Here is a 25,839-nt window from a genome sequence, read left to right as displayed (position 1 = left end):
AATTATACAGTATGTCATTGAACTTATTTATGTGAGTTTATACATACACACACATGCACACAGACACACACACACATCCTAAATTTTATTGAATAGTTATCATGAACCAGCTGCTGTCATAAGTTCTTTTCACTTACTAACTCATTTAATTCTCAAAACAGTCCTATTTGTATATTATTAATCGTTCATTTTGCATCTAAAGAGACTGAGGTACAGACAAGTTAAATGGCATTTCTAAATTAACATAGCATTGAAAGGGAGTAGGTACAGAAATTAAACCTGCTCAATCTATCTCCTGAAAACACTGCTCTTGGGGCTGGCCCTGTGGCCGAGTGGTTAAGTTCACGCGCTCCGCTGCAGGCGACCCAGTGTTTTGTTGGTTCGAATCCTGGGCGTGGACGTGGCACTGCTTATCAAACCACGCTGAGGCAGCGTCCCGCATGCCATAACTAGAAGGACCCACAACAAAGAATATACAACTATATACTGGGGGGCTTTGGGGAGAAAAAGGAAAAAAATAAAAAAATCTTTAAAAAAAACCCAAAAACTGCTCTTACCCACCATGCATACTACGCTTCAAGATCACTTTATTGGTGAAGAGTTTATTCCCAAATCTAATCATTTAGGAATACAGCCTAGATCTGATATTTATTTTAGCACATTTTATGTAGGGACCAATGTTAGGTATAAAATATATTTTTGGAATATTTATTTCATTTTGGCTAGAATTTAACATAAAAGAGTATTTTTATCCATTGATAAAGAAAGGAGAAGGAAAAAGAGACGAAGACAAGAAAACCCCTCAACAAGAACAAGAACAGTAGCAATAGCACTCTGATTGAAATTGCTATTCATGAGAAACTGAGTTAAAAGTTGATTGTAAAAAAGAGATATTAAATATGCTATTCTTTGAAAGCGTGCATTATAACTTTTTATAGTATATATATATATAGAAGATAGGAATATTGATCTTTTAAAAGAAGTAGGGGTTTAGAACACATAGATCTGTGGATGAAGAGACAGTCCACAGCAAATTGTGCCGCTTATATTCCTCTTCTCTGTGGTACTTACAGGAGTAACACAATGTGGGCATGGCAGCACTGGGGATAGGATGTGGCAGAAGCGTTTCTGGAGGAAAGGAGCTATCACAGATAAGACTTTTTAAAGGATCTTATGTCGCCTTTGATGGGGCCATTGCTTGATGGCCTGTCTCAACATTGCTAAACTACTCTAGTCATAGGGGAAATTGGGAGAACCGAAGAAGTGACAAGCATCATCTGTTGGCTGCTTATGAGGTTTCTTTTTTTAAATATCACTAGTGCTCTCTCCTTAACCTTCCTTTGATGCTTTGAATAATGCTATAATTCTAGACACCTGCTCCTTGCAACAACAAATCCAGGTCTCACAATATAAGTGGGGCAATATACAGGGAGAAATTTGTTGACAAATTGAGCTGCTGTGTCATTTTTCATTATGACAATAATGAATAGCATCATGGTACATTATTCAATGTTATGTTTCCCTAAGACTTAAGTTCACATAACATATAGATCAAAGCAGTTTCTCTCTATTTTGTTTTTCTTGGCAGCTTAAAAGATAGAATGAGTGACATTCTCACGTGCCACACTCCCATGAGGTTCCCCGTGATCAAGTGCTGCCTCATTCTAGCTTAGTCCAGAAAGTGTTGTCAACAACAAGTAAGTAAAAGCAACATTATTATTGTTGGGCTAATATTGACTTTTCTTTCAGTCATATATATATATTGCTAATATATTCAAACAGATAACAGTTGGAGCAGATGATTTTCCCTTACTGAATATTGTGATGATCATAATACAGCTATGCAAATTCTATTATCGAGGAAATTAATTATGTAGCATTTCTTTTAAATTAGCATTGGCGATCTATCAATTATAAAGCAATTTCTTGACTTCATATCAAATTGTCATCCTACACACTCCTGGAAATTTGTTTCTGGAGTCCTGGGTAATTGCTACTAATTAAGTGCTCAGTGAGTAAAACTGAGCTATGTAAATGAACTACTTAACATTTAATTATAAACTAATGCAGTACATAACTTTAATTTAAATTAAGAAAATACAAGATCCTTTAATATTAAGATTTATTCTTTTATTTATATTTTCAGGTTTATACTTCATAAATTGATCTCTAAGAGTGCTGAAGTTCTGAATCAATATGCAAAAAATTAAAGGCAAAATTTCATTAGATTTTGTAACAATCAAGACTTTTGAAGATATTAAAACTGAGGCCAGCCTGGTGATGTAGTGGTGAAGTTCTCACACTCTGCTTCCCCTGGGTGTGGACATGGCATTGCTTGGCAAGTTGTGCTGTGGCAGGCGTCCCACATATAAAGTAGAGGAAGATGGGCACGGATGTTAGCTCAGGGCCAGTCTTCCGCAGCAGAAAGAGGAGGATTGGCAGCAGATGTTAGCTCACGGCTAATCTTCCTCACAAAAAACAAAAACAACCCCAGATATTAAAACTATAGTGTAGGCAGGACTTTCAGAATGCTCACTAAGGAGCACAATGGATGCTTTCTCCAGAAAAATAACCGTTTAACTGGTGAAAATTAATTTAAAAGATCATTTAAAGTCTCTGGAAATTGTCCAAAGAGCATACAGCAAATGGAGAAATATTCAACCAAGAAAATCTACTGAGTCTGCATAAGAACAGCAGCCAGTCTGTGGCATTGGGTCATGACCCACTGTATTACTTCCCGATTTGGAAGCGCTACCCCAGTAGTTTACCTCAGGCAGCCAAAAAGAATGGAGCTGATTTTCCCATCCCCCCAAGCTCACATTGCGGAAGCTATGTTCCGGGCAGGTGCGGTAAAAAAGGACCAGTTATCACCTTCCCCATCTAGCCCTCATTCTTAGAGTTAAAGGTCTACCCCAGGAGTAGCAGAACTCGAATACTGGGGCCCTGGTTATCCCACTCTTGTTCAAAGGACAGATTCCTTGTCAGCAGGGTCAAGCCGAGGAGACCAAAGGCTTCCATCCTCCCCCGCCCCTCATACACACACATACAAACAGAAACACTGCCCACTAATAGAAGAGCAGCCTCTTGGGAAGAGAGGGTCCGCACCTCCAGCTCGGTGCAGTGCCACCGAAGTTGTGACCAGAGAGAGAAACAGGACTTAAGAATAACAAGTTCCTCAGCTCTGCTTGAGGGGACTGACTTTGGAACAGAGAGTGGAGAACTTCATACCTCAGGGCATTGTCAAAAATAATGAAGATCATGATGGAAAGCAATTAGGAGGAAGCTGGTAGTTCAGTCATCCTAGCAAAATAGCAAAGCAGCCAGAAGTTTAACAGAGAAAACCCTGGTAAAGGACAGCTAAGAAGAGCTGTCCTGGGATGGGAGCCAAGCGTCGGGACCAAGAAGGCTGTGCACATGCGCAAGGTTGCACCTACTCAGGAGTGATCAGAGCCAGATACTCTGCAGAATTTAAAGCATTCTTCAGGCTGCACACTGACTCGTCAACACAAGGCAGAAGGCTTAACTGGCACCCGGGTCTTAAACACGACTTCTGACCAAACAGTGATTGAATAACAAGCTATGCAGAGCCCGAGGTGACCTCAAGAGCTTCAGAATAAAGCCACCCATGTTCATGGCAGCCTGGAAGACTGCGTGCCTGTCTCAAACTGCACCCTGTTAGGAGCCATCAGAGACAGAACCTCCAAGGTAAATACAGCAAAACATATCAACTTCCTAAATAATGATAGTCGTACCCAAATCGCATACATATCCAACAATAAAGAGTTCAAATCTAACTGGCTAAGGGAGAGAAAGTACAACCTTTATGTAAGTGGCAATAAGTGGGTGACACAAGGCAAAAATTAACTCAAAATTGATCATATACCTAAATGTAGGAACTAAAATTATACGTCTCTTAGAGGAAACATAGGAATGGTTTCTTAGATATAACACCAAAACCCACAAGTGACATAGATAGATAGATAGATAGATAGATAGATAGATAGATAGATGGATAAACAAATGGAACTACATCAGAATTGCAAACTTTTGTGCTGCAAATAAAACCATTAAAACAGTGAGAAGATAACTCCTAGAATGGGAGAAAATATTTGCAAATCGTATATTAGATAAGGGACTTGTATGCAGAATATATAAGCACTTTTTACGACTCAATAATGTAAATACAAATAATAATCAAAAATACACAAAAGAGGGACCAGGCGTGTGGCACAATGGTTAAGTTGGCATGTTCTGCGTAGGCAACCTGGGGTCCACTGGTTTGGATCCCGGGTGCGACCTACACAGCATATATCAAGCCGTCCTGTGGCAGGCATCCCACATTTGAAAAGTAGAGGAAGATGAGCATGGATGTTACCTCAGGGCCAATCATCTTCAGCAAGAAGAGGAGGATTGGCAGCAGATGTTAGCTCAGGGCTAATCTTCCTCAAAAAAAAAAAAAAAACACACACACACAAAAGCTTTCAATAGACATTATTCCTAAGGAGAAAAAGAAATGGTCAATAGGCACCTGAAAAGATTCTCAACACCATTAGTCTTTAAGGAAATGTAAATCAAAACCACAATGAGATGCTACTTCATACCCACTGGAATTGCTATAATAAAATGACAGGAAACAGTAAGTGTGGTTAGGATATAGAGAAATTAGAGCTCTCATATCTTGCCGTGGGAATGTAAAATAGTGCAGCCACTTTGGAAAAGAATTTGTTAATTTTGTTTCAAGGCATACATCCAAGAGAACTGAGAATCTATGTCCACACAGAAACTTGTACATGAATGTTCAGAATACCTAAAAAGTAGAAACAACCTAAATTTCCACCAACTGACCAATGGATAATTAAGAGTGGTATATCCAGGGGCCAGCCTGGTGGTGTAGTGGTTGAGTTCACATGCTCTGTTTCAGTGGCCCAGCGTTCACAGGTTTGGTTCCCAGGTAAGTGTGGACCTAGCACTGCTCATCAAGCCATGCTGTGGCAGCATCCCACATAAAATAGAAGAAGATTGGCCCCCAAAAAAGTGGTATATCCATATAATTGAATATTACTCAGCAATAAAAAAGGAATGAAGTACTGATACATTCTACAACATGGATGAACCTTGAAAACACAATGCTGAGGGAAGCCATTCAGAAAATATGACATTTTACATGTTTCTATTTATATGAAATGGCTAAATAGTTAAATCTATAGAGGCAGAAAGTAGATTATTGCTAATGGGTATGAAGTTTCTTTTAGAGGGATAAAAATATTCTAAAATTAGACTGAAGTGATGGCTGCACAGCCCTGTGAATATACTAAAAAAATGTAGAATTGTACACTTTAAATCGGTGAATTTACGGTATAAGAATTGTATTTCAATAAAGCTGTTACAAAAACTGTAGTATAGATATTATTATTAATCTTTTATGAATGAAATGAATGCTGCTCTAAATATTTTAAGAAATAAAGCATGTTGTTTTTACATTTTGTTAAGTTAAATACCTTCCTTCCATTTAGACAATTTCCACTTTAAAACATATTCAATCTAGAAGCTCTGAAGTCAGTTTCTTAATTTTTCGCTAAAATATTAAAAAAGATACAGAAATAAACGAAAACTCAAAGTACAAAAACAATGAAGAAACAACCAAAAATTGAGACTGAGGAATACATTGTTGCCAAAAAACTGAAAAAAAAACCCTCCATTTTTCTGAAGGCATAGGAGCTTGAATTGAAGTAAAATGTTATACAGAATTTATCTCATAAAATAGAGTCTAAGTGAAGAAAAAAAGGCAGATAAACTACATCTTCTCCTCCAGAGGTGACTGCAGCCACAAAACTGTCATCAGGGCGTCTGTGTTTGGTGTGGTAAAAAGGACAAGGACCCTGGCGGGAGGCCATAGCATCCGCAGCAGGCTTGGCTCAGGAACACTTTAGATTCAAGGGAGTCTGATGTTCTGAGGTAAATTACCTCCCGTAAAGAGCCATGCCATACAGCCTTTTATTAAACTAGACTCTTCAGTTAAACTTCTGTTACGTCCAGCTAGCTCATGTGACTATTTATTCAAGAGAGAGAAATCGGAGAAAAGGAATGGTAGTGAAGATAATGGATGAATTAGCGTGAAGATGACGGAAGCATTGAAGGATAGAGAGTAAATAAAATAATTCCGTTTAAGAGGAAATCAGACCACAGGTAATCTGGAAAAATAAGTTCTCCTTAAAATATAAGAACATGTTGGGGAAACATTTGGGATTCCTTCCACAGGATGAAGAATCAGTATTTAAACAATTATTTTCTAGAACTTAGGCGATGAAGACAAATTGTTCCCTAGTTAAATTTTGCCTTCTAAAAACAAAAACAAACAAAAAAAGAAAATGATGAGAATGGTATTAGACAAGGAGCAGAGGAAATATAGAGCCAACAAACAGAATAGGTATTGCTGAAAAAAACCAGGAGGAATAATGTAAATAATTTAATTCAGTTTTCCATGGTAGAGGCAAGATCAGTGTGTTGGCTGAGATGGGCTTTGGGATAAAAATGCCAGGATTGAACTCAGCTCTGTCAATTTCTATAAGTACAAACGTGCAGATTTCTTAGTCTCTCTGAGCCTCAGTTCACTCTTCTGGAAAATGATAACAAGTATCTCCTCATAGAGTTTTTGCAGAGAACTAGGTAGGTCACCAAATATAAATATAAATATAAAATACAGGTGGGAATTTTATTTGGAAGTAAATATTATCCAGAAAAAAAATATATGTATAAAAATTGTTGCCTTTTTACATAGCTTAGAAAAAGACTGAATTATAAAAATGTTCTTTACTTCTCCAAACATTAAAAAAAAAGTTTAGGTCCAAACTAATAAAAATTGGGCTGTATTCATTAATATTTTCAGCAATATTAAGTCAGATGTAAGGCAAAAAAGAGAAAGAAAATTTATCGTGTAGAAAAATTATTAAAACAAATTATGATGTAGCACTTAAATGTTATTGAAAGTTACCAATGTTTTGAATGCTGCAAAAGTAATGTAATATATACATTAAACTACTTAAATATGGAAACAATATTTTATTCAATACTTTAACAATTAAAATATATTGCTCAAAGACTTAAATGTAAATGATCATATTTGCATTGAAAAAACAGGACGTATCACTTCTAAAACAATTGAAGAAGCAAAAATCTATAATTCAAATACAAAACCAACAAGAAACAATAGAAAGAGAAAGTGGAGAAACACAAAGCTACAAAGATAACAAAGGGAAGATAAACACATCAAAATTACAAGTATCAGCATTTTAATCTTCCTAATAAAGGTTCAAATCTCAGTTTGAGATAAAGAAAAAAGGAAATGCTACTCTCTACATTTTAAAACACAGGACCATAAATTAAATCGTATCAAATATTAAAAGTAAATGAATGGGTCAAATATTTTAGTCCTTAAAATTATTATTATTAGAGAAATTCATGGAAATAAATATTAAACCTAATAATCACTTCTATTGAAAAGAAAGACAAAATAAATCTTTTAGATTGCAAAAGCTATAAACAAGAAACTTACAAATGAAATAAGATTTTCTATAAATACATTACATAGGAATTTTAGTGTTTCTTTACTGCTTTTGATTGAAAAATTAAGGAAAATAAAAATAAGATTAGGGAATCTAAATATTATAATTAATAAGTTCCACTTTTTAATATATTATGGAAACTTTCAAATGCAAATAAATCCAAGAGAAGATAAAATACACATGAGTCAAGATAAGAAGTTATCTTTATAATTTGGTTTGGAAAAAAGGATAAAAATCTTTATACAGGAGTAGCATTCATCCTGTATAAAGAATTCTTAATATTCTGTGTTTATTGTTGACAAGATTTACTCTTTATGCTATGTGATTATATTGAAATCACAGACATTTGTGGGGGATTTGACAAGTTCTAAAGTTTACTTGAAGAATTTAAATACCCAGAATACTTGAGGAATAACTATAGTGGTTTGATTTGTCCAAGTGAAGCAAAAATATGTTAAAATCCCAATTATTTTTAATGAGAAGTTGAGAATGGAAGACAATGAGCTATAATAGTATATCTAGATAGAGCACAAAAAATAATAAAATATAAGCCCCAAAATTTTATTAGTATTGATAGATTTACTAATCTCTACTCACTAATGGCAATTTTGGCAATTGCTACTTGGTACTTATAGACACACATTCTAGTTGTTACAGTTCATTATGCAAATAAAGTAATCAGAGCATGATAAGTCAGAAGTGGGAATAGGGGTTTGTAGGCAAAGGTGTACTTGCTATTGAGATAACAAGAAGTGGAAAAAATGTCAAAATGGTGGAAAGCCAAAGACCATGCAGACAGCTCACCTGAGCACTGTTCAGTAAGGGAGAACGTGGAGTAGACAGAGAAGGATTCAGCGCCCCTTCATGGGATGAGAGAGATGGAGAATAAGAAGAAAGGGAAAGGAGTTTGCGGAGGATGTATTTTAATGGTTTTTAAGAGATACAAGAACATTAGTATTCCTTTAAATTACTTTTGCTTATGAATTTTTCCTTTTTGAATGCTGAGATGGAGCCACTAGGGGCTGGAAATTGACGGGGTATATTTTCTGAGGTTACCCAAGTCTTTGTACTCAAATGTACTTCTGGTTGAAATCCTATGTTGCTTCTGTCTAGAGCTCAGCTGAGAGTGCACGTCTAGCAAGACTGATAGACTTTTGGAATTAGCAGTAAAGTCAGGGTCACCCTGACCTAGACAGATGGGTTTGAGAATAACACCTGCAAGCTAAAGGGGCAGTGCAGTCATGATGCTGGGACCAGAATGGCAATTTTTGGGAAAATGCACATTTCAAGATTGGTTAATAAATATAGTTAAAAAAATAGGATTAAGGAGTAAATATGAATTCAGCCAAAATTTTAAGGAAGCACAAAAATCTCCTTTAAGAATTTACCAACTGAAAATTTACCTCTTATTTTGTCCCAAAGTACTTGCTATTTCTTATAAAATTGTGATCATTTTGAAAGTGCAATGGAAGATGGTAGAATATTATGAGACTTGTCAAAAATGAATTTTTCCCTATGTCTTATTGGAAAAAGTAGCTCTCTGTCACAAAAATAGTTCAGAAGAAATAAAATATATGAATATTTTTTAAATTAAATAGAGGTTAATGTATTATATTGATTATAAACATAGATGCAATATACTGAATTGTGTTCACCCAAAATTCATATGTTGAAGCCCTAACAGCTAAAGTGATAGAATTTGGATGTGGAGGCTTTGAGAGGTAATTGGGTTTAGCTGAAATCATGAGGGTGGGGACCTCGTGATGGGATTGGTGCTCTAATAAGAATAGACAATAGAGTGCTCACTCTGCCTTGTGAGGACGCAGCCAGAATGTGCTGTCTGAAAGCCAGGAAGAGAGCTCTCACCAGAACCTGACCCTGTTCTGGGGCTCTCAGGCACTAGACCTGTGGGAAAATAAATTTCTATCAAGCCACCAGTCTGAGGTATTTTCTTACAGCATCATGAGCAGAAGAAGCCAATAAGGTAAAAAAGTACTTTCTAAATGTAACAAAATGCCAGAAACCATGAAAGAAAAATAAATTTAATAAATTAATATAAATTGTCCAGAGAGTTTTAATTTAAAAACCCAGAAAAATAAATATGTAAAATGGTGAGATATATAAAAAGAAAGACAAATTTAGACTATACATATAGATGTAGGCATATAACACACATATTTGCCTATCAAATTGCCAGAACTAATTTAAGAAATATATGTGCCTATCTGTCTATCTATCATCTATCTGCCTATCTATCTGTCTCTCATCTATCTGTTTGAGCTCAGTCACCACTGATTGGTATGTGAATAAGTGAAAGTTCTGCAGTGAAATTTGATAATCTGTAATGCGGCTAGGAGGTTATGCCATGGTTTTTCATTTAAAAGTGCTGTGGAATTTTAGAAATTTCTGCTTGTATTCGGACTTTACAGCCATGCATGTATTGTGTGTAAGTATTCGTGTGTGTGTGTATGAAATAAAAATTGAAAGCTTTTTGATAACCGCTACAAGATTATTTTAATATAATTCTAGAGACTTTAGAATATCCTTAACCAAAGTTATTCATAAAACTTTTGCCTAACTCCTTGGATTCTGAACATAACTTAGATCATATGAAGAGGAATGGGAAAGGCATTCTGGAGGATTAACTGCATGAGCAGCGGTGAGCAATGAGCACCACTGCATGAGCAGAGCCAGGGCACACTGAGCGTTATAATGGGATTAGTCCTGTAGAAAGTGCTACAGATTACAGAGGGAGAAAATAGTGAATGGATAATGTGAACATCACATATGAATAATCTGAATAATTCTTGTAATAAATTGTCCACTACTATGCCTGAGAGGATGATAAAAATTATACCACTCAGAACACAGGGAGAATTTATAATTTCCTTCTTTAATTTCAAGGAGCCAAAACATTTAACATTCAGACTCTCACAGTAGAAATATATGTAGTATAGGCTGCTACTATCAGAATAAGATATGTATATTACAAATGTACATGTATATTAATTATAGTTTCAAAGGTACAGGTGATTGAGCCTTACCCTTTGCATTTATCACACAACGCTAGTTACCCATGAGACATCCCTTCATCCTGGACTACATAACTCCTTCAGCTACAGTGGTTCTACTACTTGCATACCGACTTGGGGAGTGGACGTCTCTGATAAGGCTGGGATCCCCAGAGATTAGGGGCACCATACTGTCATCCTGTTGGGATGTTTCATTCTGTGCTGGACACTACTATGGAAGTTATGTTCAGGCCTCGATAAACACAGAAATTTGTCATCACTGTTGTTATTATTCTTATTGCTTTTTCCAATACTCAATTCTTTATTTACTGTTTCCTGACACTGGAAATCATTTCTCTTGCTCCCATTACTTTCAAGAACATCTGAAAAAAAAAATAAAATCAGATATGTAAAATCAGAAAAAAACAGTAATTTTAAGATTATAGTTCCTATAGAATAGCTAACAGGTTTCAGGAATGTGAGAAAAATATACAGCAATTGCAGCACAAATTCACTTATCAGAATATCATCCTGCTACATGGAGAAACCCACTTCTTCATCTTTGCCCTCTCAACTGTACCCACTTCTCCACAATCTTAGCAACCACCCACGAAGGTAGAGTCTTCCACTTTGACTGTTTACCTGATGCAGAAATATTACTTTGATGAACTGTTCTTCAGTCCTTCCAGGTATTGGATATTTCATCTCTTATGAAGTCTATACCCGTTAGATTTAGATTCAATTGTATACAACATATACATTCAAACTAACACTTGTTGAAAAGATAAAAATTGATTTCTTTTTCATAACATAGCAGTAAGGGGGTAGTCATTTTGGAGATAAATTAGCTCAGAGTCTTTTGTCCTATTGCTCTATATTCTTAGATAAAGCCCCATGATCCAAGATGGTGCCTTCAAATTCCTGCCATCATAGCACACAATTCTAGCAATTGCAAGGAAGAAGTGCATTCCTTTTTTTGCAGAGTACTCTGTGGACATTCTAGGGACTACTTTACATTTATTACATTCGGAACTTAATAATATGGGCATATCTACATAAGATCAAAGATGGGAAATGTAAGCTTTATTCCTATTGGAAATGCTACTGAATCAAAATCTGCTTTGTCACTAATGAAGATGATGAGTTTGGCTGTTAAGAGAAAACTGGTTTTCTCTGTCCAAGTCTCTATACTATTTATCTGAGACACATAGCAAAGAGTATGATGAGCCTTAAATTTATATTTTTGGGGATGAACAAAGGCTGCAAAGACAATAATCACAACCATGTACTTAAGGACACAATTTAATAATTTGAAATTTTTTAGGTACTCTTGGATTAAATAAATTATAAATTCTCTAGCCTCATACATGTATGATATGCTTATTCTTTAAGTTTCTCTAACAAATCTCAATTATTTTCTTTATATTGGAGTAATGATCCCCTGTTGGCTAGGAGGAATGTTTGGATTTTTTTTATCTCTATATCACATGTGTGGCTGGCAGGATAATGCCCCCCACCAAAAATGTCCACATTCTAAGCCCCCAAACCTGTGAATATACTAATTTACGTGGCAAAAAAGATTTTGCAGATCTGGTTAAATTAAGGATCTTGAGATGGGAGGATTATTCTGGATTATCACAGTAGGCTCAGTCTAATCAGAAGAGCCTTTATAAGAAGGATGCAAGAGTGTCAGTCAGAGATAAAGAGATTTGAAGATGCGATGTTGCTGGTTTGGAAGATAAGATAGGGGGTCATAAGCAAAGGAAGGCACTTGGACTCTGAAGCTGGAAAAGGTAAGGACACATATTCCCCCTAGAATTTCCAGAAGGAAGGAATCTCTGCTATCACCTTGATTTTAGCCCAGTGAGACCTCTGGCATACAGAATTGTTAAATATAAATTTGTGTTGTTTTAAGTCACTAAATTTGTGGTAAATAGTTATATCAGCAATAGAAAACAAATATGCTATATAACAAATAATAAAGTTAACACAACTTAAATGTGCAGAAAAACTGCATAGTTTCTTTATTTTCTAAAATTTGCTTAGTTTTTCTCCTAGATGACCATCCTACTAAGATAAAGAGGAGAACTGAACTTTCTATTTAATTAAATCTCAGTTTCTTCCATGCAAATTGTCCTTTTCTAAACATTGCTCATGATTTCAAATTATCCCCCTTTCACCTCCTAATTACTTCCAAGATGGTATCTGGGTGTATTTGGCGGCTTAAAGGATCTGATGGCGGTGGGTTAGAGGGGCCACAGATCCACTATTGGATCATGATTTGTATATTTTTTTCACTGAACTGGTATCTATTAGATGACACTGGTCTTAACTAGCCCTTCAGTCATAATGCTGGAAATTTGTTTGGCTTTGATAACAAATGTGAACTCTGTTGCTTTTGAATTTGCTGTCCATGGACCCTATCAGCTCATATATGACCCTTCTCCAAACTTGAGTGTGCGTGAACTTCTGAGTCATCTGCACTTCGCTCACAGTCCCTCAGGAACTATGAGTTCTTCCCCAGACTCATTCAGCTTGGCACCTTCCATGTGCAATGTTTCTCTGTAACTACATACTAGGTATTGCCTCACGCTGAATGTGAGGATATGAGGTTCATTAAGAAGCTTACAGACTTCCAGATAATTTTCAGGAAAGCAAGCTATCAACTCTGATATTCTTGACTTCCTTAAAATATATCTAGATATTTCTTCCACACACTGCTATTAAGAAGAAGTAGAAAAACAGAGAAGTAGAAAAATCAAAGACACTGACCTCTTTGAGCAAAGGTCTTGTCACTTTCTCTCTTCTCCTTTCCTCTATCTACTGGGCAGTAAAGGGGAAGGTTTTCCCACTGCCTCTCTGTCCAGAAGGAATTCTTTTTCTTTGAAACTGATTCTCCTTTTCCTATGTAAAGTTTTCTAATCTATGCTTCTGACAAGGAAAAGTTACTTAATGAATATGGATCTCTCTTTCCTCTCTGAGAAATTCCTCTCTTAAGATAGTGTCTCATTATGGTTTAAAAATAAAACCAGCTTCAACGTTCAAGTTACAATGACCCTTTTATTGTTGTTAGTTTTCATCTAGCTCTTGAAGTTATAGATGTCATTTAATAGTTTGGATCTGCAAATTTACTGGATATGAAAATATATCTCCGAATACATCAAACATACTGTTATTATACTCATACTTTTGGAATAAATGACCACTTATTTTTTTTCTTATGGTGACTTTGCTTGTATTTCCTCAATATTGGACTTTCCAATATATTGGTGCAATAATTTATTAGTACCTTCCAGGTTATTCTTTTCTATCTTTAAGAAAAAAAGCAATTAAGGGTATAAATGTTCAAAGCACATCCACAAAGGTAAATCTGTTTTAAGATAATTTCATTTTGGACTTTATTTTATAGGAAACTGAGAGTGATTGCAGATTATTGAAATAGGAAATGGCAGTTTGGTATCATTACTTTAGAAAGATTAATCCACTGGTCATAGGCAAAACAATTTGAGGGCAATTCAAAATATCTTTAGTTTCCATCACTAAATAAATGTTTTTGGAGATATTAGATGAAAAATTTAGATATGGCTGGAAAAGTGTTTGAATTGGAAAATAGTATATAACTAAACTTTTACATACATTTTTAAATTATTAATGGATTCAAATTATAAATTATTAAATTTATAATCTAAACAATTATACTTAAATAGTATTTCCTCAGAATTAGAATAAACTGAAATAACATGATCTGATTTGAATGGTAGATTAGAAGGTTTAAAAACAAATTTCAATATTCTTACATATTCTCTAATGAATAAATGGTCTCTCTAATGATAAATGGTTTAGTTCTATAGTTGCTACTGGGAGTAAGTTTGAAATAGTTCATTGTTAAAACTATGCAGACTGTAGAAGTAATAGAAACACTTATATGTATGCATGTATTTACTGTTGTGTGTGTATGTGTTTAGCCAATGAAACAAGGTAACTATTCAGCAAGGACATTTGAAGCCTCTAGCATGAGAAAAGGAATGAATTTTCCCACTCTCAACTGACCAATTAATACACAGAAAGATGGATAAGTAACAGAAATCGTGTCTATGGAATTGTATTGATACTAACAAGAAATCGCTTCCCCATCTTACTTTTACTCTTTCATGCCCAAATTTTGAAAAAAATTCACTTAAGTTTTTCTTCATTACTTCACTTTAAAACAGATGCTAACACAATAATATTAGCCAGCTCTGAAAATGGAGATGAAGAAAATATAGTAGCCAGAAGAGGAATTATATATGAAAGCAAATCCTTTAAGATATCCATTTCATTTTCAGCATTATTACTGGTGTCAAGGACTCCATTACACTTTTCCAATTTCATGCAGTTGAATTCTCAGTGTAATTATTGGTTGTCCTAAATGAACTCCTTGGCAAAAAAGTCTGATACTTTCTGCCTCATTTTTACAGTGCTTATAAATCAATCATTATTTCAAATCATCAACTCTGTCTCCAACAAGATGCATAACAGTGAGGAAGCAATGTAAATTTGCTTAAAAATGCCAATTTTTCATGGACCTTTTCTACTAATAGGTTAGGCTTGTTGTACCCTGAAAGCATAGTTTGTACCCTGCAGTAATTTTTAAAACATCAATCTATATCTGTCCACTTTGGAAAGTTCAATTCTCCTAGACAGAGCATGGAGGTTAAATAAATTTTGTATTTTGTATAATGCATGACTCTTTTCTTTTGGAGCAAGAAATTTAATTCCTGTTCTATTTTATTTGCACAAACTTCCTTCTGTTTAAATACTCCATATTTACAGCAAAACAAACTAAAGATTGTGTTTGTTTTCAGTGTGTAATTATCAGAAAAGAAAATTTAAACTAATAATAATATAGACACAAACATATTACAGTGAGTTCAATTTGAAAGAAGAATGTTCAATTCACTTCTACATAGATAAATAGGTATATATATAATATTCATATACCTCTCTTTACTTATATACACATGCATGTATATATGTATTTTTGTATATATAAATAGTAGGATACATAGAAAGAATGATGTAGATAGATAAGAAATACATGCATACACACACAGATACAGGTACATACATAGGCATACACTTATTTTTCCTTTAAGAGCTGCTATTACTAATTTTTCAAGTTGTTTTTATGATTAATCAGGCTACCATTGTGAGTTATTTATAAAGTCAAGAAACAATTTAACCCTGATCTCAAAACACAATGAAATTGGTTTTACTGAGAACATCGTTCCCATATCTGTAATCTCCTGCATATTTAAAAGGTACAGACAGAAATGTTCTCTGTCATTGGTTACCACCATCTTTTAAAAAATTATTTTTGATTCTGCTGGGAATAGCATCAACATAAATATTTAAAGTTTTGGAAATCGCTGAATGCTACTGAATTTTGAAAATACTAACTTTTTATATAAGACAGCTGCCTCAGTTATTAAAGCCACTGATTTCAGGGAGGAGTGAAAAAGTAGAGAGAGAGGTTCAGAGCAGTTAATTGGCACAGCAAGAAAATCAAAACTCAGGCAAGAAAGGAGGATGAGACCCTCTGTGTCTGTATGTAAAGAAGGATAGGCAGCATGATTTAATATAAAGAACTCTGAAACAATGGTTGGGATCCTGATCTGAGTTACAGCTGCACATCCATTATCTGCTTACACAAAATTGAATAAATAGATTTGACTTAGTATCCATAATTGTAAAAAGAGGAAGATGTCAACGTCACAGTTTGTGTATTTAGCAAAGTTTATGTTGATTGGAGGACCAACAAGTAATCTTGTAAACGGACTTCGTAAAAAAAATGTCTTTATGCTACCACTCTCCATAGTCTGTTTTTCCATTTTACTGCATTACAAATTTTCTCTCATTCAATTTTCATCGTTTTAAGCTCATAACTAAGAATGAAATCAACCATTGAATGATTTATCGGCAGTCTGTATAGCACTGCTTAATGGCAAACCTGGAGATTCAGATATATTTTCTCTGAGACAAAGGGCAAATGAGAGCCAAAGAAACAAACAAACAAACAAAAAGGGCAACATCAGAGATCATATACTTTATTAGAAGAATATGCATGAGGTTGTATAATAAACTGTGTAAGCAATGCAAGAAAAAGACCACTATATTATCTATCTTACTACTTAAGATTAAAGCAGCAAGAACAATTATTAGAAGTATTTCAACAGGAAAAGGTTTTAGTATGCATGTGGTTTGGAGAGTTTTCTAGTGATCGATATCAGTGATGAACCAGGTTTAAGTATGAATTATTTCCAGGGGTAAAGTATGCATTTATCTGTAAGTAAGTTTTTCTACTGGTTTAGCTAGGAACTCAACTTTTCCATCAACAGCAGGAACAAAATCAGATTGTTCCCAAGATCTGCTTTTCCTTCTAAAGAGACGTTGATCTTCGAAACCTGATTATAAAGTTCCCTTTATTTAGAGATTGATTCTATTCTCAGATATGGAGATGGATCCAAGTTCTGTGCCTGGGAAGTCAATTATGGTGACTGCATTTCAAATGCAACAGAATGATTTTCCAAGGGATTAAGATGTATGTGTTTGTGAGAAAAATAAACTTTGAGTTTCTGTGGCTATCAAAGATGTGAAATGGTTAAGCTTTCAGTGCTGTCAGAGCAAGGTTTTTCAAAAAGACCTGATGTTTTGTCAATATTGATTCAAGCTTCTCAGTGTGACTGGAGTAAAAATAATAAAGTTCTGTTGCTGCAGGGACATGAAGACCAAAAAAAGTTTGATTGATTCTTCCATTATCCAATGACAGCTATTATAAAGCAGAGACTAAATGGCAATTAGATGCTTTGTCTAAAGGGGAAATATACGAGACTGTGTAAAGACATAGTGAGTGAAGACAAAAGTCTTAAAATAGAAAAATAAAAGAAATACTCAAAACTAGGTATGTCTCACTCTAAAGATTAGAATATTATACTCATTTTCTTAAATTATAACAAATAATCTGTATTTTTTCTTTCTTATAGTTACATTCAAAAGCCATAACTGAGTTTAATATAAGATAAGATGTGGAAAAATTTGAAAGTTTAATTGGAAAAAATAATTAATACTAGGATGAATTTGAATAATATTTTAAAATTGACAAAGGATTTCACAAACATTATTTCATCAGTTTATTAGAACCATGTTAGAATCATGCTGTGACTATTCCATTTTATGAGTAGAAACTCAAGGGCAGTAAAGTTAAGTGAATTACCAATAATGTTTACCGGGAGAAAATGCTAGAATCCAGCCTTTCTGAAAATGAGTTCACATTCTATCTATTTTATCTCTCTCTCTCTCTCTCACAAACACACACACACTCAAACACAAATACTCTATCTATGTGTATATAAGACTCTTTGGTGATAATAATTTACTGTTGATCAACTTTATGGAATAAGTGTGCCAGAGTGAAAATGGAGATCCTTATACTTAAAATTAGTTCAAGATATTTTAAAAAGCAAAATATATGTACACATATGTACATATACATATATAAATAGAACTAACGAAAGTTAAATTTCGTATAGTTTGTAAACAAGTATACTTTCAAGAGGATATTTAATACATTAACTAAGTTAGAATCGTGCACATAGTTACAAATAGTTACAAATGCATAATCAGTAATCGTTTATCGATAGACTTCGAATTCAAAGAAAGAAGAAAACAAAAATGAAAAAGAGCTAGCTTCACTTCTATTCCAATTTGTAGCCATTCATTCATTCATTAATTTTACAAATATATACACAAGACTCAGTATGTAGGAGACACAGTAATATGCTAAAGATAAAATAAGCACAATGCCTGCCCTCATGGAGATTACGGTCTAACAAGGAAAATAGATATTGAATAAATGAAGGCAAGTGTCATCAAGAGGAAGTGCAAGTTGTTACTGGAATATAGAAGCCATCAACTTCAACTAGCCTTGAAGATAAGGTAGGCAGGAAGGAAAGATTGCTAGAAGAAAAAATTATCTGGAGCTATCCAGAAGAAGTGGGAAGAACACATCAAGAACAAGAAGCAGCGAGCTAAAGTGACTGAGGCAGAAATAGAAAAATTCATTTGAGGAACTGAAAGAAGCCCAGCATTGAATGGATCTCAAATGACAAGTAAGAAAGAAGCAAAGCTGAGTCTGAAGAGAGATATAAGAGTCTGATAGCACATTTGGTGTTTGATATTTCTCTTAAGCGTAAAGGAAAAATATTGAACTATGTTAAGCAGTGAATCCACATGAACAGATTGGTGTTTTTAACAAAACTGCTCTGGCTGCCACGTGTATAGTAAATTAAGAGAGGGCAACATATTCACTAAATTGCTCATTGGTAAACTGTTTATATCAGCAAAGTCCATAGATGCGATTTTGAATCATACTGCTCTAGAATTTTCCTCAGTGCCCAATATTCCTTACAATCTTCTTAACAGTGAGTTGGATATCAGTTGCTAATTCTCATCGTATTTATGGTATTGTTTTCTTATGGGAGAATTAAGAAGTAAAATACTGCTTTATCCTCCGCTTGTAAGAAAAATAGGAAAAGTAAAAGTATAACAAAATGCCCATGTATTGTGAGAGTTGAGGGAAGAATATTGATGTGTGATCAATATTCAAAACTAGCTTTGAACATAAAGTGTGCAACTAGAACAGAAATTTTGGGACCATTACAGTTGACTCAATAAGTTACCTGTCTGTAGTCATTTGAATTTTTACTCCCGATATTCACGTTTAGGAAAGTCTGCCTATATACAAGAGAACAGAGAAAAGGTCCTATGAGAAATGAATGATTGAATGAGGGGATTTGTTGTTGATGCCTTATTTTTTCTTTTTATATGGTAAACACAGGATCCTGTTGAAATGATATGGGATAAAACAGGTGAGAGAGTAAAGTTGAAGAGGTAGTAGAAAGAGGAAAATTATAGAAGTTCTGTAGGAAAATGGAGGGACTGGAATCCAGAGAAAAAATGAATGAGTTGGTTTTTGGTAAGAGGAAGGAAAATTGATCTGCCCATAAGAAGAAAGAGGATCAGGATCTTATGATCTTATCAATTACTTGATATGTTGAGTAATCTACAATTTTAGATTTGTTAACATTGGTCACGTATAATTGTCTTGAGTTTATCTTCTTTCACTCTTTTATTATTTTTTTCTTTCAGAAATGCCTTCAAATTTTACCCTTGTATTTTGGATCAAGTTTGCATGTATAAATTATCTGTTTCCCTGGGAAAACTGATTTTACTGATGAATAATCTCTTAAAACTCCAGTGAAGATTTTTCATTTAAATTCATTTTTAATAATGCAAATCTTACAATTATCTAATTTATTAAGAATAACTTGGTTTTTCTTTTTTGCCTGAAACTTTCTGGATACTGAGTGATTTTAGCTAGTAGTAATGACATTTCATTGTGTTAAAGGACAGCAATATCAAAGTATCACACATTTGGATAAATGTTGCTAAGTAAATGATAAAATATTAGCAATATGAGTTATTCTTAGCTAGCTGGAGTTGAAGAGATTAACTTTCTGATTCCAGTAGCTCTGAAAAAATACAGTTAACTACACATGGAAAAAAAATTCACTACCTATCTAAATATACTAGTTAAATGGTGTATTATTTCAAAATATAACTCCTTTGTTCTATTCAATTTTATTTATACAAAAAACTTTAACATATTATATACATAGTATTGCACAAAGTTTTTAACTAATTGCCCTAGGATAAGAACCACTAAAGTAATGTTACCCAGGACAGCCCATTGTCCTTGAATTGGGTTGGTTTCTAATGTCAGTGCCTGTGTCTCCATTCCATTATTCTGGGAGAGACTCCCATGCCTGGGAGCTACTTTGTCATTCTTATTGGGGTGGCGTTGCCCTCATTCTGTCTTTTATTGCCTTCATAAGGTGGCCACAGCAGTTCTAGGCATCACCTTCAGACAAAAGAGAAAATGACCATCTCCACATTACCTACTATGTGGATGTGAGCTTAAAAACTTAAGTTCTATTCATTCTAAAACAAACTTTCTCTTCCTTCACAGTAACCAGTGCTGAGTCACATGCTGCCTATATAAATCAATGGTAATGATTAGAAAATAGGCATCTTTCCAAAGAAGAGTAATATCCACCTCCTATCACATTAATCTCCATATTGATTCGGGTCACATTGCATATTTTAACAAATAAGCCAAAAATATACAATAGAAAAAAAACCCAAGAGAAATCATCTCCTTCATACATAATAGTCTTCAGTTTTTTACATGAGGGAGTGCTCTGTTGTATGCAAATAGTCTCAAATTGTGGTTCCTAGACCACAGCAGCATCATTGTCACATGAGAACTTGTTATAAATGCACATTCTCAGATCACACATAGGCTTAGAGTACAAACACTGTCGTGATCTGTGATTGAACAAGGTCTTTGGGTGATCTGATGCACACTAATGTTTGAGAACCGCAACTCTATGCAGTCATTTAGGGAGTGAAACTGATGGAGGATTTGCCCTATCAACCTGTGACTCCCAAGGTCAACAGTGATCTCCCACCAATTGGTGGGAAGGCAACTAGCCTAGAGAAGCATGAGAGGGAGATTTCTTAGACCAGACCTTGGGTTGGCACACATCACTTTCATTCACTTTCCATTGGCTAAAGCTTGGTCAGATGGTCACACACAATTGTGAGGCAGGAAGGGAAATATAGTCATGCTATGTGTTCAGGGAAAAGAATAAGCATGTTTTGGTGAGAAGTTGGCAGTGACTTCTACAACCTGTCTCTCCCTTTCTACTCTGGCTACACTGATGGTTTTTCACTTTCTTTTGTGCTTTACTACACCCTGCTACAATCTGCATGTGCTACTTTTGCTACAATGTTCTTACTAATTCTTCAGTTTTATCATTTACTTTTGGTTGTTTAATTACTACTCATCCTCCAGGTCCCATCTCAAATAGCATTTCTTTAGGAAGGCAACTATATTATACCCTCTTTTTGCATATGCTCATGGTACTGTATTGCTTTCTGTTATAATAATACTTATGGCTTGATGTTACACTTTTATTTTCATAAGTATTAGCTTATTATGTGTCTCCTCAACTTGAAGGCTAGTTTTATTCACCTAACATCATCACACCTAACAAATTCTTGGAAACATTAGAAACTCAGTAAATTGCTTCTGATGAATACATTTTACGAATATATGTATAGTCATATATATGTATTTGAACTAGAATTTGCCTGCCTTATACGGATGAAGATATTTAAACAGAATTATTTTCATAAAAATGAAAAAACATTGAAAATATTTGCTTTGTTATACCAAAATGAAAAATAGTATAAAAGATGAATGGCAGACAATGCCCACTTTTGTTCTCTATACCCCTTGTTATGAAGGGTATTATATCCCCTTTAAATTTTCTCTTTATTAGCAATTTTTATTCTCCATTTTTCATGATTTAAAAAACAGCTGTGCTTTAAAACCTAGCTCTTCTCTTTCAGTTTGGAAGCCCTACTGAGGTAGAGATATCTGAAAAGATATTTAGAAAAGAATATTGAATCCTGATGTGAAGGAGGGAAAAAGGAGGGCATTTAATGTTAAGGCTTAGAGGCCAATTTGGAGTTTGAGATATTACTTTGTAAGATCTCTTTAGGGGGTTTTATACTCCATTCCTGAGCTCCCATTTCTCTGAATCTTAATATTTATAAAAATTGGGTGAATGATGTTCAACAGTCTCTGAAGCACAATTTTCTATGAATTTGTATCTGACTTAAAATACGAGTTGTTTCTGATGTACAACAAAGATCTCTAAATGTTCAGCTGCAAATCCTGCATACCAAGGAGCCAGAAACATAGCAATACTTGTTATAATCATCACACACAATGGAAATATAAACTTGAAAAAGCTGAGTTGTAGAGGAGGACTCTGTGATTTTGCAGGCATTAGGCACTTTGACTCATTACTTCATTTCATAACAAAGATTGTACATAAATTGCAAATGATTGGGTATGACTTTCCTATGAAGATGATGCTCCAACTAATTAAGGCATCCTTACTGTAATTTTCAGCTATCAGCTGCAGGTTTTTCGATAACCTTCACAGGTTTATGTGGAAAGGGAAGAAATGTCAACCTATATTTATGTTCTAACAAAAAGTGATGGAAAAAAGTTATGACACAAACGGTACTTTCATTAGTTATTTTTCCTGTTATCAAAACGTTCCAAAGAAATATGAATTAATGCTTACAGAAACTAAAAATATTAACCACATGAAATAGACAGTTTTATGATATCACCTACCTGTTCATGCATCAAACCAACAAAAAGCAATTTATAATTTTCTAGCTATATTATATCTTAGTCACAACAACCGAGTGTTTGAGCTACATTGAAAGTGGCTACTGGAGCCATAACTTTGGTCACAGCTTATGCCACAGTGATTGATAGGTAATATTGGATTTTTACTGTGAAAATCTCAATCTGTTTAGGTTGAGCTAGTGAAATGAATATATTGACCAATTGGGGTTTCAGTAACCACCGTTTATATTGATGCCTCAGCTTGATGCTCTGTAGTGATAGTCTAGAGGCAAAGGGGAATGTTTCTTTTTTTTGTTTTTTTACATAATTCCATTTTTTATGCTTGTTTGAATGTAGAATGTCCTGGTAAAATCTACAGAGAAAATAACTGTGCCAGGGAATACCAAGGGATATATTTTGCCAAATGACATTATGCTAGGCCAGAAAAAGATAAATTTCCCTGAACAAAGAAAGAAAGCAATTTGTTGTCTCAACCATTTTGTTAAACTTAATTTAAATTACACTTGATGTTTCCCAAATGAATCTCCACACATTTGATTGCTGTACTTTGAAACATTAGCATAGTTTCTGCATCTTTTTGTTTGCTGTCCAATTTGTTTTAAATAAAACTTTCAGGTACTTATAGGAAGGTAATACACTCTCACTTCCATTCTACATCTTTTTTTGTTTTCTTGGGATTATGTGTTGGTGGTGTGGGGAAGGAATTATTAATATATTTATATGTGAAGGTGATGGCTATTTTCTAAGACTGCAGAAAAATACAGAAAAAAATTTAAAAATTAAAAGCATGATTGAATGCTTTTGTGATATGGTATATATAGAATGTGGATGAGACAACGTAAATCTATTGAGCCAATAGCATCTGAGAAGCTTAAATGATTTCTAAAACCATGTAGGATAAACACGTTAACAGTGTGTGTGTGTGTGTGTGTCTACATTTAAATCAAATAATCTAATAATTCATTTGGTGCCTTTAGTGTGTATATTTATTTAGTTATCCAATCATTTATACATTAAACAGACCTAGAGGACCTTAATTTTATTGGATATGATAAATGTAAAATAAGTTATTAATATAAAGTATAGTTATTAATGCCAAATTTGTTTCATTTTGTTCATGTTAGGGATATGCATATTTTGTTTATAACTTTATTGGTGATATATTTTCATTTCAAGGTGAGAGAGTACTTAAAATTACAGCATCTCTTTGGAGTACCACAAAATTATGTGTCTTTGCAAATCGAAGAGGAAAGCAATGATCTTTATTTTTGTCCACCGACCTCATTCATATAATTTAAAGTAACAATATTTTACATGCTTAACTATGAGGCTGAGACACTTCCTGACTTGGAAATATACACTGAAGTGAGGCAATCTTGAAAATAACAGACAATACAGTCGACTAGTCTAAGTGATCACAATCAAGACAGTCCAAACAGAGATCACAATTTGAGTACAAGAAAGAAAGGCATGAAATTTAAATTAGTGTATTTTGTTTAGTATGTCTGTTTTTAAATAACACCTCTGCCCTGCTATTATAAAAGAGATGTGCTTGTTATCTACAGTCAAAACCAAAAGAGGCATTTTTATATGTCACAAGTTGCCACTTTTTTTTCTTCACTATTAAAAGCCATCTACTGTAACATGAAGCAAAATCTTTAAGCTTTCTAACACTCCTCTGGGCTCCCTCCAAAAAGCAATTTATATCAGCTGGCAAGGTCATTAAGGAAACTGGTCAAAATGCAGGTGGGAAATGCAACCCTGTTGGGTAGAGTCTTAATGCTTCCATTTATCAGGAACGCAAGGTCATATCAATGGTGCTGAGTATTAAACTTTGATTTTCCAAGAATCCCATGACAATTGCCAACTTGAGATGACCTAAAATATGTTAGCAACACAAGTCTGCATGTATATTTCTTAAAATTGTGCATATATACATGTACATATTTTAATGACAATATATGAGTTTATTTCAAAAACAATATGAAACCAAAAATTTCTTCTGCAAAATAATATTGCATTATGCTGCATACTCATGGAAATTTTAATAAGGCTTCTCTCTACTCGTTGATTTTTAATATTCTAGGCTTCCCTTAGAAAATTACTACCTACCGTCCAAGTGCCCTGTATAGTGAGTTCCTACTGGAGTAGAAACTACAAACACAGACACACATGAACACACACACAGAGTTAGATATAGGGACACTGGAGTTTTCTGGAATACCTGCAGGAATTTTTCAGGGCCTTTTGAGGTGATGTGCTCAGGAACATTAGGGCTTGATAGAGACAATATCCCCCTTGTCAAAGAGACAACCCCGACCAAATCAAGTTTCTAAAATTAGTGCCAGATCTCTAGAAAATAGAGAAACTAAAAAGGACTCCTTTTGTCATTCTTTTTTACTTCTGTCTTTTTTTTTTTTTTTGACGACAATTAGCCTTGAGTTAACATCTGTGCCAATCTTCCTCTATTTTATATGTGGGTCGCCACCACAGCATGACAAGTGGTATTGGTATAGGTCCGTGCCTGAGATCTGAACCTGAGCACCCAGGCCAGTGAAGCAGAGAGTGCCGAAATTAACCACTAGGCCATAAAGCTGGCCCTCCATCCATCTTTTTGATACCCTCATTAATACTCTGCTGGTGTGAATATTCTGGGTACCTCTTGTTTGCTCACAGACCTCTCAATAGCCCTCTCCTGCCAGTATCTCACTTTGACATTATGCCTTCTTTTTCCTAGTCTCCCTGCTCTCAACCATTTCTCCCACCTCCACATTCCCACTTAAAAAAAAAAAAGTAAAACACACACACATGCATGCATTTTTAGTTCATGCCCTTTATCATGCTAGTTATTACTATCAACAACCCTTACTGGGCCGGCCCTGTGGTGCAGCGGTTAAGTTTGCACTTTCCGCTTCTCGGTGGCCCGGGGTTCACT

The sequence above is a fragment of the Equus asinus genome, chromosome 18 (genome assembly GCF_041296235.1).
Source record: "Equus asinus isolate D_3611 breed Donkey chromosome 18, EquAss-T2T_v2, whole genome shotgun sequence".
Lineage (NCBI taxonomy): Eukaryota > Metazoa > Chordata > Mammalia > Perissodactyla > Equidae > Equus > Equus asinus.
The sequence above is the reverse complement of the archived record's forward strand: the minus strand, read 5'-3'. Positions refer to the sequence as shown.